The sequence below is a fragment of the Bactrocera dorsalis genome, chromosome 6, assembly GCF_023373825.1.
Source record: "Bactrocera dorsalis isolate Fly_Bdor chromosome 6, ASM2337382v1, whole genome shotgun sequence".
Taxonomy (NCBI): domain Eukaryota; kingdom Metazoa; phylum Arthropoda; class Insecta; order Diptera; family Tephritidae; genus Bactrocera; species Bactrocera dorsalis.
The window spans coordinates 25,501-39,536 of record NC_064308.1 but is presented as its reverse complement, the minus strand read 5'-3'; positions in this window follow the sequence as shown (position 1 = coordinate 39,536).

Genomic DNA, 14,036 nt, shown 5'->3' with positions numbered 1-14,036 from the left:
AATAGTAGATCTATTTGAGCGGGGGTGTTGCAGTTGGGGTCTGCTAGCTTTAGGTGTGAAACCTTTTGCCAATGCTTGCTATTTATATGATAGCTTGGTAGCATGTTGGTTAATTGCGGTAAGACAATAGCTTCTGCTTGTATGCGCTTATCCGCTTTGGGGGAAAAGAGGGTAATGGGGCAGATTTTATTTGAGTTTTGAACAACTCTTCCGCCCATTCCCGTGATTTCAAAGTTGGCCAGTTTTGTCGGTAACTGTAGCCTGTTCTGTGCCCTAGACGCTATAAAGGATCGTTGTGATCCTTGGTCTATTAAGGCTCTGAGTTTAAACAGTTCTCCTCGGTGCTCGATGGAGACAACTGCTGTGGGTAAAAGTACCCTACTGTGATTTTCGCTATGTAGCGATTGGGTTTTTAATGCCTTTGAGCAGCATGGTGCTTCTTGGCAGATTTCAGAATTTGCTGTGGCAACTAATCCTGTTGCTCGTTTAACGTTTGCATTGTTTGGGGGTGAGCTGGAAAAATTTGTTATATGTAACATTGAATGATGTCTTTTATGGCAGTAAACGCAATTAAATTTGCTTTCGCAATCTTTAAGCGTATGCGCATGTGACATACAATTGGTACATAATTTTTTCGATCTTACGAAAGTGTTTCGATCGCAAACATTCATTTTTTTGAATTTTTCGCATAATTTTAATCTATGACCTCCTCTGCACAGTTCGCATGACGTTTGTTTATATTGTTCGGAAGAGAACGATTGATTTTTAAAAAGGTTTCTATTTGAGTTATTGTGGCTATTGGCTTGGGGCTTGTGGAAGCTTCTATTGAAGTCTTGCTGAATACCTTTTGGTTTACTTGTATTTATTTTTTTGTCTACCCTTTCTGCGATTTCGTACTGGGTAGTGAGAAAATCTCTCATTTGTTGCCACGTTGGGCACTTTTTACGTGATGAGAGCGATTGCTCCCACAATAGTAAAGACTTTTCTGGTAATGCTGCTGTGCATATATTCACCAGTATAGGGTCCCAGTTGTCTGTGGGAATGTTTTGGGTCGATAAAATCGACAAACAATTGGAAACAGTGGATTGAAGTTTGATAAATTCTTCACTGGTTTCCTTTTGAATTTTTGGCAAGTTCATCAGAATTGTTATCTGCTTATCGACCAATATTCGTTCATTCTCGTATCTTGATTTTAAAGCTTCCCAAGCCATATTAAAATTGTCGTCATTTAATGCGAACTGTTTTACTATGACGCCAGCTTGACCTTTCGTTTTGTATCGGAGGTGATACAATTTTTGCGCATTAGATAATTTTGGGTGGTTTATGTAAACGGCTGTGAACATGTCCCGGAAGGACGGCCATTGTTCATAACCCCCATGAAAAATTTCTGTGTCACATGCGGGCACCTTGAGGTGGATGCCTGAACTTGCCTCGTGGCTTTGTATTGGTGGCATCTCTACTCGCGGAAGTGGAGTAGGTGCAATTGCATTAATTAATTTTAGCTGATCTGAAATCATTGCTTTAGTTTCTTCAAATTGGTCTAAGCAATTTTCATATTTGGCGTAAGCCGAGGATTTGAAATTTTCAGGTAGATCTGATTCGTCAGATTCTACGATTGCGTCATATGCCGCTTGGAGACGCGTCCAAAAATTGTCTAAATTATCTTTTTTGATTTCTAAGACCGATTCAGAATTGTCTTGAATCGGTGTGGATGAAAATCGAGTGCAGTATCGTATCAAACTGTCACTCTCAGCAATGAATTTTGCATACGAAATATCTTTACCCCTCTTTATTTTTGTAGCACCTTGCTTTGAGCGTGTAGCCTCAGCAGGTGTACATGGGCTCTTTTCCTCTAAAACCATTTTTGGAACCTTTAGTGACTGTGTTGTTTTCGATTCCTTTGAGTCTGAACTCATTTAAAGATGTATAGAATGAATTAAAAAGTCTTAGTGAAAACTAGACTTGTAGATATTTAGAAAACGTGTATAAAGTATACTAGTATATAGTATAGAAAATGTTGAAAAGAAGACTCTTTTGTATGTAAGAGTTTCAAAAAATCAATAAACCCAATGGCTTTTTGATAAATCGAGATTTCGAAAAATATTTTCGTTTCTATATGTATTTATATATGTATATGTGTAGACGTGAACTCTTAAATAAATAAGAGTTTTGAACGAACTTAATATGATAAGACGCTTTACGTATTTTATAGGTTTTGTAACTGCGAACTCTTTTAAGTTAATAAGAGTTTTGACCGAATTGTTTAGACGTGAACTCTTTTATGTAAATAAGAGTTTTCCAAATCACGTAAAGAATATCGCTTAAATTTGATTTTGTTATTTATTATAGACCGGAAAATTTTTTTTTTTTATATGTTTATTCTTCTATGTATATTTGTTTTATATATTTTATGTCCAAATTTCCTATAGGGTATATCTATAGGTGGATCTTTTATTTATTATGTGCTAATGAGCGCTCGTTTTAGAGATCACTGCACTTTGTACATATGCATGTATGTACATATGTATTACGCTTTTGGTTTTTGCACAATCCTGCTTGTTTTTGTTGATCAAAAATCAAGGGGTATTGCGGGAAATATGCCAATGTGGACTTTGAATATCTTTTATAAGCAATCCTGCTTGGTTTTGTTAGACGAAAACCAAGGGGTATCGCACAATATATGCCAATTTGGACTTTGAAGCAGTGAGCGTATCTACATATGCGACGATACTTATGTACAAATTTGTATTTTATAAAAGTCCTTTTTGTTATAGTTATTGTTATATAATTGTACCCAATGTCGATTGGGTGTTTGTATATATTGTCTATATTGATATGCGTCCGTATGTGCATATATATATATACGCGTGTATATATATATGTATATATGTTTGTACGAAAAACACCGAAAAGAGAATTAACCGACTGCAGGTAATTTTCTCAAGTTGCGCCGCATATACTTATACATGTATATGTATATACATATGTTCGCAGTGGTAAGAAGCCGCGAAAAGAGAATTTAATAATTTTTAATTATGGATATAAGTATGTATGAATGTAAAAATATGTATTTGAAATATATTGATTTGAGAGAAAGAGCAAGTTATGCTCTTCGTATGTTATAGTGGCATAAGTGATATATGTATATGTATGTATAAATATGCCTTTGAAATATATTTTGATTTAAGAGAAAGAGCAAGTTATGCTCTTCGTATGTTATAATGGTATAAGTGGTATATGTATATGTATGTATAAATATGCCTTTGAAATATATTTTGATTTAAGAGAAAGAGCAAGTTATGCTCTTCGTATGTTATAATGGTATAAGTGGTATATGTATATGTATGTATGTATGAAGCAGAATTTTATTTGCGCAAATCTTCTTTTTTTTTTTCTTATGATTGCCTAGCTTATTTTAGGCAATCCTGCTTATACTTGAAAAAGTATTTACCGGTAATCAATAATCCGCTATGTGCAGTACCAAACTGCTTTGTTTGCGGTTTCTCGGTTTCTACCGGAAAATAAACCGGATACCGAAAACAGCTTGGTAACGGTTCTCACTGCTTTTTTGACCGGAATTTTAGTCAAGCCGTAAATTTAATTATATGAAATTAAATCATACATACATTCGTACATGTGTATAATACAAAAATTGAAAGTAACGATACACTCACTTTGTTTTCCTCCAGGGGCTTTTGGGGATAGTAAGGTATGGTAAGAGTTTACGTGTGTATGTATGTGTGTGTGGGCCTTGTGCGTGTGCCTGTGCTGTCGCCTGTCTGTGCTTGTGACTATCCTTCTCTTTCGTGTTTCTCCTGTCCTTGTGTTGCTGGCGCTGTAGCTGTGCTCTTGTTATGAATTTTTCTTGTTCGTGGGTTATATCACTGCACTATCACTTTATATGCACATATGCATGTATATCGCATGTGATTGTTTTTTTTTTCTTTTTTTTTTTTTTCGGTTTTTCCTCTCTACACTGCACTTTTTGTCACCACACTCTTTTTCTTTTTTCTTTTTTCTTTTTTTTTTTTTTTTCTTCTTTTTTAGATTTGAACCCACTAACACTGTACATACATATGTACATATGTGTATTGTATGTATGTATATGCTATTTGTTCACTGCACTTTTGCCGCCACACTTCGTTAGGCTTGTTACAGCACTTATGCTCCACCACCGTTGTTTTTGCACAATTGTTTAAACCTCTTTCACTTTTTTTTTTTTTGTTGTGTCACCTCACCACTTTTGACCACTTGTAGATGTTTTTTTTTTTTTTTTTTTTTTTTTTTAACTGTCACCTCACCACCGTTTTTTTGACCACTTGTAGAATTTGTTTTTTGTTTTTTGTTAACTGTGACACCTCACCACCGTTGTCTTTTGACCACTTTTAATACTTTTTTTTTTTTTTTTTTTTGTTTGCTCACTGTGTCACGCCACTGGTTTTTTTTTTTTTTTTTTTTTTTTTTTTTTAACTGTGTGACGCCACCTTTGGGGTTTTTTTTTTTTTTTTGTTTGGTAACTGTGTCACGTCACCTCTTTTTTTGTGTTTTTTAACTGTGTCACGCCACCTTGGGGGGGTTTTTTTGTTTTTTTTTTTTTTTTGTTTTTTAACTGTGTCACGTCACCTCTTTTTTTTTTTGTGTTTTTTAACTGTGTCACGCCACTTTTTTTTTTTTGTGTTTTTTAACTGTGTCACGCCACCTTTGGGTTTTTTTTTTTATTTTTTTTTTTTTATTTTTGTTAACTGTTTCACGTCACTTTTTTTTTTTTTTGTTAGGTTATCGCGTTACCGTCACCTTTTTTTTTTTTTTTGTTTTTTTTATATATTGGTTAGGTTATCGCGATTCGCGTTACCGCCACGGTTTTTTTTTTTTTTTTTTTTAACTTGATGATTTTTCACAAGTGCCGTCCGGTACGGCTCGAAGGACCATAGAGAAAAATATCAAATTCGCGGCAACTCACCTTTGATTGGGCGATGACGTTGCGGTCGATTGCAGAAAAAGAAAACTTGGTTGTTTGACGGAGAACCGTATATGCGCGCGGATCGTATGAAAAAGAGGCTTGGCCTCGTCCGCCCGTTCCTTTTGTTGATTGTGTGTGGTGTCCTCATGTGTGGTGCGAAAGGTGTGGTGTAAAAGATGATGTGTTGAGTGTGGGACGTAGTGTGGGATGACCGGAAATGATCCGCATGATGCCAATGTGTTGAGTATAGGATGTGCAGTGTGGGGTGAAGATGTGTTGATTATGGTGTGTATGTGTGGGGTGTAGTTATATTATATTTAGAGGGGGGTCAGGTGCTCATTTAGCCACGCAGGCTTCTGGCGCGAAGTGCACAAAAATTAATCCACTATTTTAGTACTGTTTTATCCTAAGGGAAATGGAAAAATCTCCATTTCGTCGCACTACTTTTAACATTGTTATTATTGCATCCGAACACTGCACAATTCATTTTAAAAAATATAAAATTTCACAATTAATACTACACGCGAAAATACAATTCGAATTCACATTCAAAGGCGCGGGCGAATAATAAGTCAACCGTCACGCCAGCAAGAAGCTGACTGAAAACAAACATGCGCGTTGCGTAATCTCTTTCTCTATCATTCTTGGGACCAACATGAAGACGTCTTGAAAACACCATTGTGGGTTGTGAAATCTAAGTCTTTCGGATCGACAATGTGTGTTTTCGATGAGTTTTCACTGACAACTCACAAATTTATTTGTTTGTTTACATTTTGAGCAACGAGAATGGTAAGTTTTGGATGCCTTAACAGCACTAAAGAGTACTAAATTTGTTTTGCCACAATTCAATGAGTAGGGTTTCTCCCCTATCACTTCACAAATTTTATTTATTTGTATTTTTGCTTTTCCATTTTTCAACGTCAATAGGGGGGTTCTCTTGCTCTTGCAAGATTGCAAGATAACACAAAATGCAAAAATCCTATACCCAAATGCTCAAGGCCAAAAGAGCACCCATTGCAGAATCTAGTTATTATGAACGGCTGATTCGGCCAATTTATTGAGAATTACTATTGTGAATTAGCGCACCTTCTGCATACATTCTTAACAAAACACTGTATCAAATCTTTATAATTTAAGTAGAAATTATAAAATCTATTTAAAACTTATCTTCCTTAACAATATAACGACGAAATATGTATTTATGTAAAATGACAGCTAAAACAGGGTTGCTGTCATTGCACGAAAATAAACATGGGTTTTGGTCTGACATATTTTACAGCCAGTGCGAATAATTTTCTGCGTGTATTTGTTGTTGTGCGGTTGCACCAAGAGGAAAGTCCTGCAATTCGTGCCTGTGCAAGTTTTGCAAGATCAAGAGAATTCCTCTAATATGACAATAACAAGTGACAGCTGTATTTGTATATGGAATGTAAACTTAGGGCCGGCAAAATATGTCTTCTATTATTATATTGAGTGGAATGTAAGTTTTCAAGTAGTGTTTGGAATGTGTTTCGTTTGACAGATTTTACATGGACGAAAACACAAGTTTTAGGACGAAAACCAGTTTTTCCCACAAAAACTTGTTTTCATTGTCCGTCCGAACATAGTATTACTAAAAATAGTTTCAGCCCTATTCTGAAAAAACCTCTCAACTGAGTTGAGAGGAAATATTTGAGAGATTTCTTGTGAGGCATAATTTGTGAGGCTATTCTTGCTCAAACCTCATAAGAAAAAAGCTTAAAAAAGCTTAAAAAAGTCACCACGTGAGGTAAAAAGCTTTTTGCTGTCAAAAGGTAAAAAGCTTTTTGCTGTCAAAAAGCTTTTTTAATAAAAATAAGCAAACAAAAATGGACACACAAATGGATAATCATATGTAAGTAATTTTGAAAATTTTAAATATATATATATATATATACATATATACAATAATTTCATATATATAATAATTAAATAAGTAATAATAAAAATGTAAAAATATAAAAAAATGAAATAAAATAAAATGAATTATTTAGACATATGTAGATGTCTTTTTATTCATTCTTAGAGGAAGTAAAATGTACAGAGACAGAAAGTAACTTACATATATGTATATATGCATATATTTATTTTTACAGAGGATTGGCTCATATAGAGCATATAACTATTACCAACGCATTTTTGCTAAGAGCCATGTCCGTAAAAATACAAACACGCCAGGAAACGCAGAAAACAGATATATTCGACTTCTGCATATACGAAGAACAGTTCCTCCATGCTCAAATACTTTTTAAAAAATATAAAATATTGGTTTAAAACAAAATAAACACTGATGTTTTCTATTATGATGGCTGCTTTCACACGTCACAGATATTTGTGAGAATAGTGAGCATTTGAGCTTTTGAATTTTCGCCAGAATAAGGTAACCCTCACTACAGTGAGAAACATCACTGTAGTGAGGTTGGTGACTTTTGTGAGGGCATGAGAATAGGGCTGTTTGTTTCGTTAAGGTTATGGTCACCCAGAAACTGTCCGATAAGTCATTTATTTTGTTATTCATTGATCACCGCGGCCTATCGTATCAGTCAACTCTTTCCTCATAAATAAAACAATTAAAATTTTTATTTTATTTCTTTTTAAAGTTTACATATTTATACACAACAGTTATATTTTTAATATCCATTTTTACAATTTTCCAGTAATTATTTAAGATAAGCTTTTAAATATTACCATTTATTTACATATATGTACATATATATATTGAAAACTGAATTTTCTTTAACAATCAATACTTGGCAACATTTATGCTATTTACAATATTAACGTTATTTTCTTGGTTTACATCAAGAATGATAGAATACAAGATTACGACACCCGCCATTATGAAACGTCATAGTTGCGTGTTGAGAAGAACAAGAGTGAAAAACTGTCAAATGGCTTGCAAATTGTAAACAGAAAAGTGAACACTTTTGTAAATTCGCAAAATATTATTAATTCTTTCGATTTTAATGAAAAGTTTTAGTGAAGCGATTGAATATTGTTGAGTGAAAAGATTTGAATCATTTCCAAAGAAATATATCGGCCTATTGATAATAAAATTGTCTATTAAGTTGTGATTCAAATGGAGAAGACGTTTCTTGTGTTGTATATAAATATATGTATACATATATTATAAGTTCAGATGTATCAGATGTATGAAATTATGATAAAAGAATTGTGAAATTAATTAATTAAAGAGGATTTAGTATTAAATATATAATTTTTTTTGCAAAATAACACCCATTTTTTTGCAACTTTTAAATCGGCCGAAAAACTGAAAAAACTCGTTTTCGATCCTTTAATTGCATAATAATTATTACAACAAGCCACTGCACATTTCATTTTAAAAAATTAATATATTTATGCTTAGAAATTTAAATAAATACAACAGTACACCTTCACTAGTTTTCTTCATTTGAACAATTTCCACACATGCTACTCTATTTATTGTGGATGTGCCTAAAACTACTTACATATATCTTTTCTCGCAACAATATTCTAAACATTCCACTGAAATTTTTCTTGCAAAGACGAAAGAATTAATATTATTTTGGGAATTTCCAAAAGTGTTTACTTTTCTGTTTACAATTTGTATGCATTTCTATGCTTGTTCTTCTCAACGCAAAAGTGTGACGTCACGAAATTGTTGCACAATGTATTTGTTTTTGTAAGAATTGTCAAGAGCTAAACCGAAAAAAACTAACGGTAAACTAGTGTCGTAATCTTGTATTCTATCATTCTTGATCGATATAAAGAAATCTGTTAGTTGGTGAATACAATGCTAACGACACGACACGACAGTGAACTGAAAATGGGGTTGTGCATCTTACTACATGAACATTCGTAAGAATGCAGCAACATAACAATGGCCGGCATATACACAAGACAACGCAGTTGTCCATTTTGCATGTACACAATTTCGTTGTGGCCACACTAATACCTTGCACTTGAATGAAATTTTAATATTTTGTTCAAAGTGAAGTTTTTTATGCAAAAAATAAGTAAATAGGTAAATTTATTTGTTTTAAATTATCAATTGTTATTACAAATGGTAAAATAGCGCTATTTTATGCTTTTATTTGTAAAATAACGTCAAGTTTGTAAGATCTGTGAATAATTTTACATTTAACATATTAGTGGCATCACCACTCTTCCTCATCTCTCTATCTTCCATTCTACTGTCAACTCTACTGTCGACCTACTGTCGTTGGCAAATATAGGAGAAAATTTAAGTTAGCGAGAGCGACAACCGTCGGCCTACGGTCGTGTAGTCGTGCAGCTGCATAAGAACGTGTGTATTTTAATATTTGACAGATGTTGTTTGTCGTCTGTCGTCGGTATTGCGTTCAGCACTTTACCCGGACGATACCCGGGCCAACCAAGAATGATAGAAACAAGATTGCGCAATGACGAGTTCAAATTTTGTTCGTTCTGCGCATCTACGTCACGGTTGATCAACGTACAATCAGCTGATTTTCAGTTGTTTGTTATTCTTTGCAATAAGAAGCAATTTTGTATTGCAGGCATACAAAAACATGAATATCATCAAAAGTTAACATCAATATAAGTGAATATTTTATAGTGAACATTTACCTACATATTCAATTCATGGTATTTTCGTTGCATTATTTAATTTTGTCTCTTTGCTGTGTTTGTTTCAACTATATACATACATTTTTGCAAATAAAAATATTGAATATTTTGTGACCAACTATCAATTTATTGTCTTATTTAATTTTCTTTTTTTGCTTTACATATTTTCAATTAAGTTTTTATTTAAGGAGCGAATCCTAAAATACATTTTAGCTCTGAAAAACAATTCTTTCATTTTGGTGCTACAATTAACAAAATTACTTAAATCTAAGTGCTTCTGGACCTAGTTTGCACATATGTATATGCAAATCAGTACCATTTAAGTCGTCAAATACTGCTTGCAAGGCTTTCTCCTTCAACATATCTGTTGGTTTTGAGAGTCCTCCTTCAGATAGGTGATCCATCCAAGTATAAGATGAACAATTTTCTGAATTGGCACAAATTTCGGGGTTATCTTTACCAAGTTTGTGGCAGATGTACCCTGCCAAATTTTCAAGCCCGTCGTTGTTGAGAATCTTCAAGTCATCATTTTTTTCAATTGGGTCAGCGGAATTTAGATCAACTGACACACGTTGAAAAATATTACCTGGAAAAATATAATAAACATACATACATGCGTATAAATAAATGGAATAAATTGTTAGTTAAGATTATTATTACATTTAGGATAAGAAACAAAGGTTAGTATGCAAAAACTTAGTTTGTATGTAAGTACATATTTGCATTTGTTAACATCAATACATTTTTATATAAGAATGTTTTCTGTAATTTTAGGTTTATAATACTATGTACGTTTAATATTTTGATAATTAATAATAATGATACTCCTTCCTGTCAGGGTGATCGTGAAGACCGCCTTTTAGCCTATTTACGCCAAACTAACTTTCTAAAACGTCCTGGTTTAAACGAGACTTCATACTTTTCTGTCGTTCATTAGCCTTTGCAGGAGATAATCTGGTTAACGTGAGAAAAGCGCTAGGTAGCAACTTCGTTAGACTCGGCGAACTTAAACCTGCAAGAGTGTTTGGTTATAAAAGTAAAATTATTGTAATCAAAATGCTATACTTAATTACCCATTTCAAATTTCTTTCGCAGGCTTCTGGCGCGAAGTGCACAAAAATTAATCCACTATTTTAGTACTGTTTTATCCTAAGGGAAATGGAAAAATCTCCATTTCGTCGCACTATTTTTAACATTGTTATTATTGCATCCGAACACTGCACAATTCATTTTAAAAAATATAAAATTTCACAATTAATACTACACGCGAAAATACAATTCGAATTCACATTCAAAGGCGCGGGCGAATAATAAGTCAACCGTCACGCCAGCAAGAAGCTGACTGAAAACAAACATGCGCGTTGCGTAATCTCTTTCTCTATCATTCTTGGGACCAACATGAAGACGTCTTGAAAACACCATTGTGGGTTGTGAAATCTAAGTCTTTCGCATCGACAATGTGTGTTTTCGATGAGTTTTCACTGACAACTCACAAATTTATTTGTTTGTTTACATTTTGAGCAACGAGAATGGTAAGTTTTAGATGCCTTAACAGCACTAAAGAGTACTAAATTTGTTTTGCCACAATTCAATGAGTAGGGTTTCTCCCCTATCACTTCACAAATTTTATTTATTTGTATTTTTGCTTTTCCATTTTTCAACGTCAATAGGGGGGTTCTCTTGCTCTTGCAAGATTGCAAGATAACACAAAATGCAAAAATCCTATACCCAAATGCTCAAGGCCAAAAGAGCACCCATTGCAGAATCTAGTTATTATGAACGGCTGATTCGGCCAATTTATTGAGAATTACTATTGTGAATTAGCGCACCTTCTGCATACATTCTTAACAAAACACTGTATCAAATCTTTATAATTTAAGTAGAAATTATAAAATCTATTTAAAACTTATCTTCCTTAACAATATAACGACGAAATATGTATTTATGTAAAATGACAGCTAAAACAGGGTTGCTGTCATTGCACGAAAATAAACATGGGTTTTGGTCTGACATATTTTACAGCCAGTGCGAATAATTTTCTGCGTGTATTTGTTGTTGTGCGGTTGCACCAAGAGGAAAGTCCTGCAATTCGTGCCTGTGCAAGTTTTGCAAGATCAAGAGAATTCCTCTAATATGACAATAACAAGTGACAGCTGTATTTGTATATGGAATGTAAACTTAGGGCCGGCAAAATATGTCTTCTATGATTATATTGAGTGGAATGTAAGTTTTCAAGTAGTGTTTGGAATGTGTTTCGTTTGACAGATTTTACATGGACGAAAACACAAGTTTTAGGACGAAAACCAGTTTTTCCCACAAAAACTTGTTTTCATTGTCCGTCCGAACATAGTATTACTAAAAATAGTTTCAGCCCTATTCTGAAAAAACCTCTCAACTGAGTTGAGAGGAAATATTTGAGAGATTTCTTGTGAGGCATAATTTGTGAGGCTATTCTTGCTCAAACCTCATAAGAAAAAAGCTTAAAAAAGCTTAAAAAAGTCACCACGTGAGGTAAAAAGCTTTTTGCTGTCAAAAGGTAAAAAGCTTTTTGCTGTCAAAAAGCTTTTTTAATAAAAATAAGCAAACAAAAATGGACACACAAATGGATAATCATATGTAAGTAATTTTGAAAATTTTAAATATATATATATATATATACATATATACAATAATTTCATATATATAATAATTAAATAAGTAATAATAAAAATGTAAAAATATAAAAAAATGAAATAAAATAAAATGAATTATTTAGACATATGTAGATGTCTTTTTATTCATTCTTAGAGGAAGTAAAATGTACAGAGACAGAAAGTAACTTACATATATGTATATATGCATATATTTATTTTTACAGAGGATTGGCTCATATAGAGCATATAACTATTACCAACGCATTTTTGCTAAGAGCCATGTCCGTAAAAATACAAACACGCCAGGAAACGCAGAAAACAGATATATTCGACTTCTGCATATACGAAGAACAGTTCCTCCATGCTCAAATACTTTTTAAAAAATATAAAATATTGATTTAAAACAAAATAAACACTGATGTTTTCTATTATGATGGCTGCTTTCACACGTCACAGATATTTGTGAGAATAGTGAGCATTTGAGCTTTTGAATTTTCGCCAGAATAAGGTAACCCTCACTACAGTGAGAAACATCACTGTAGTGAGGTTGGTGACTTTTGTGAGGGCATGAGAATAGGGCTGTTTGTTTCGTTAAGGTTATGGTCACCCAGAAACTGTCCGATAAGTCATTTATTTTGTTATTCATTGATCACCGCGGCCTATCGTATCAGTCAACTCTTTCCTCATAAATAAAACAATTAAAATTTTTATTTTATTTCTTTTTAAAGTTTACATATTTATACACAACAGTTATATTTTTAATATCCATTTTTACAATTTTCCAGTAATTATTTAAGATAAGCTTTTAAATATTACCATTTATTTACATATATGTACATATATATATTGAAAACTGAATTTTCTTTAACAATCAATATTTGGCAACATTTATGCTATTTACAATATTAACGTTATTTTCTTGGTTTACATCAAGAATGATAGAATACAAGATTACGACACCCGCCATTATGAAACGTCATAGTTGCGTGTTGAGAAGAACAAGAGTGAAAAACTGTCAAATGGCTTGCAAATTGTAAACAGAAAAGTGAACACTTTTGTAAATTCGCAAAATATTATTAATTCTTTCGATTTTAATGAAAAGTTTTAGTGAAGCGATTGAATATTGTTGAGTGAAAAGATTTGAATCATTTCCAAAGAAATATATCGGCCTATTGATAATAAAATTGTCTATTAAGTTGTGATTCAAATGGAGAAGACGTTTCTTGTGTTGTATATAAATATATGTATACATATATTATAAGTTCAGATGTATCAGATGTATGAAATTATGATAAAAGAATTGTGAAATTAATTAATTAAAGAGGATTTAGTATTAAATATATAATTTTTTTTGCAAAATAACACCCATTTTTTTGCAACTTTTAAATCGGCCGGAAAACTGAAAAAACTCGTTTTCGATCCTTTAATTGCATAATAATTATTACAACAAGCCCCTGCACATTTCATTTTAAAAAATTAATATATTTATGCTTAGAAATTTAAATAAATACAACAGTACACCTTCACTAGTTTTCTTCATTTGAACAATTTCCACACATGCTACTCTATTTATTGTGGATGTGCCTAAAACTACTTACATATATCTTTTCTCGCAACAATATTCTAAACATTCCACTGAAATTTTTCTTGCAAAGACGAAAGAATTAATATTATTTTGGGAATTTCCAAAAGTGTTTAATTTTCTGTTTACAATTTGTATGCATTTCTATGCTTGTTCTTCTCAACGCAAAAGTGTGACGTCACGAAATTGTTGCAAAATGTATTTGTTTTTGTATGAATTGTCAAGAGCTAAACCGAAAAAAACTAGCGGTAAA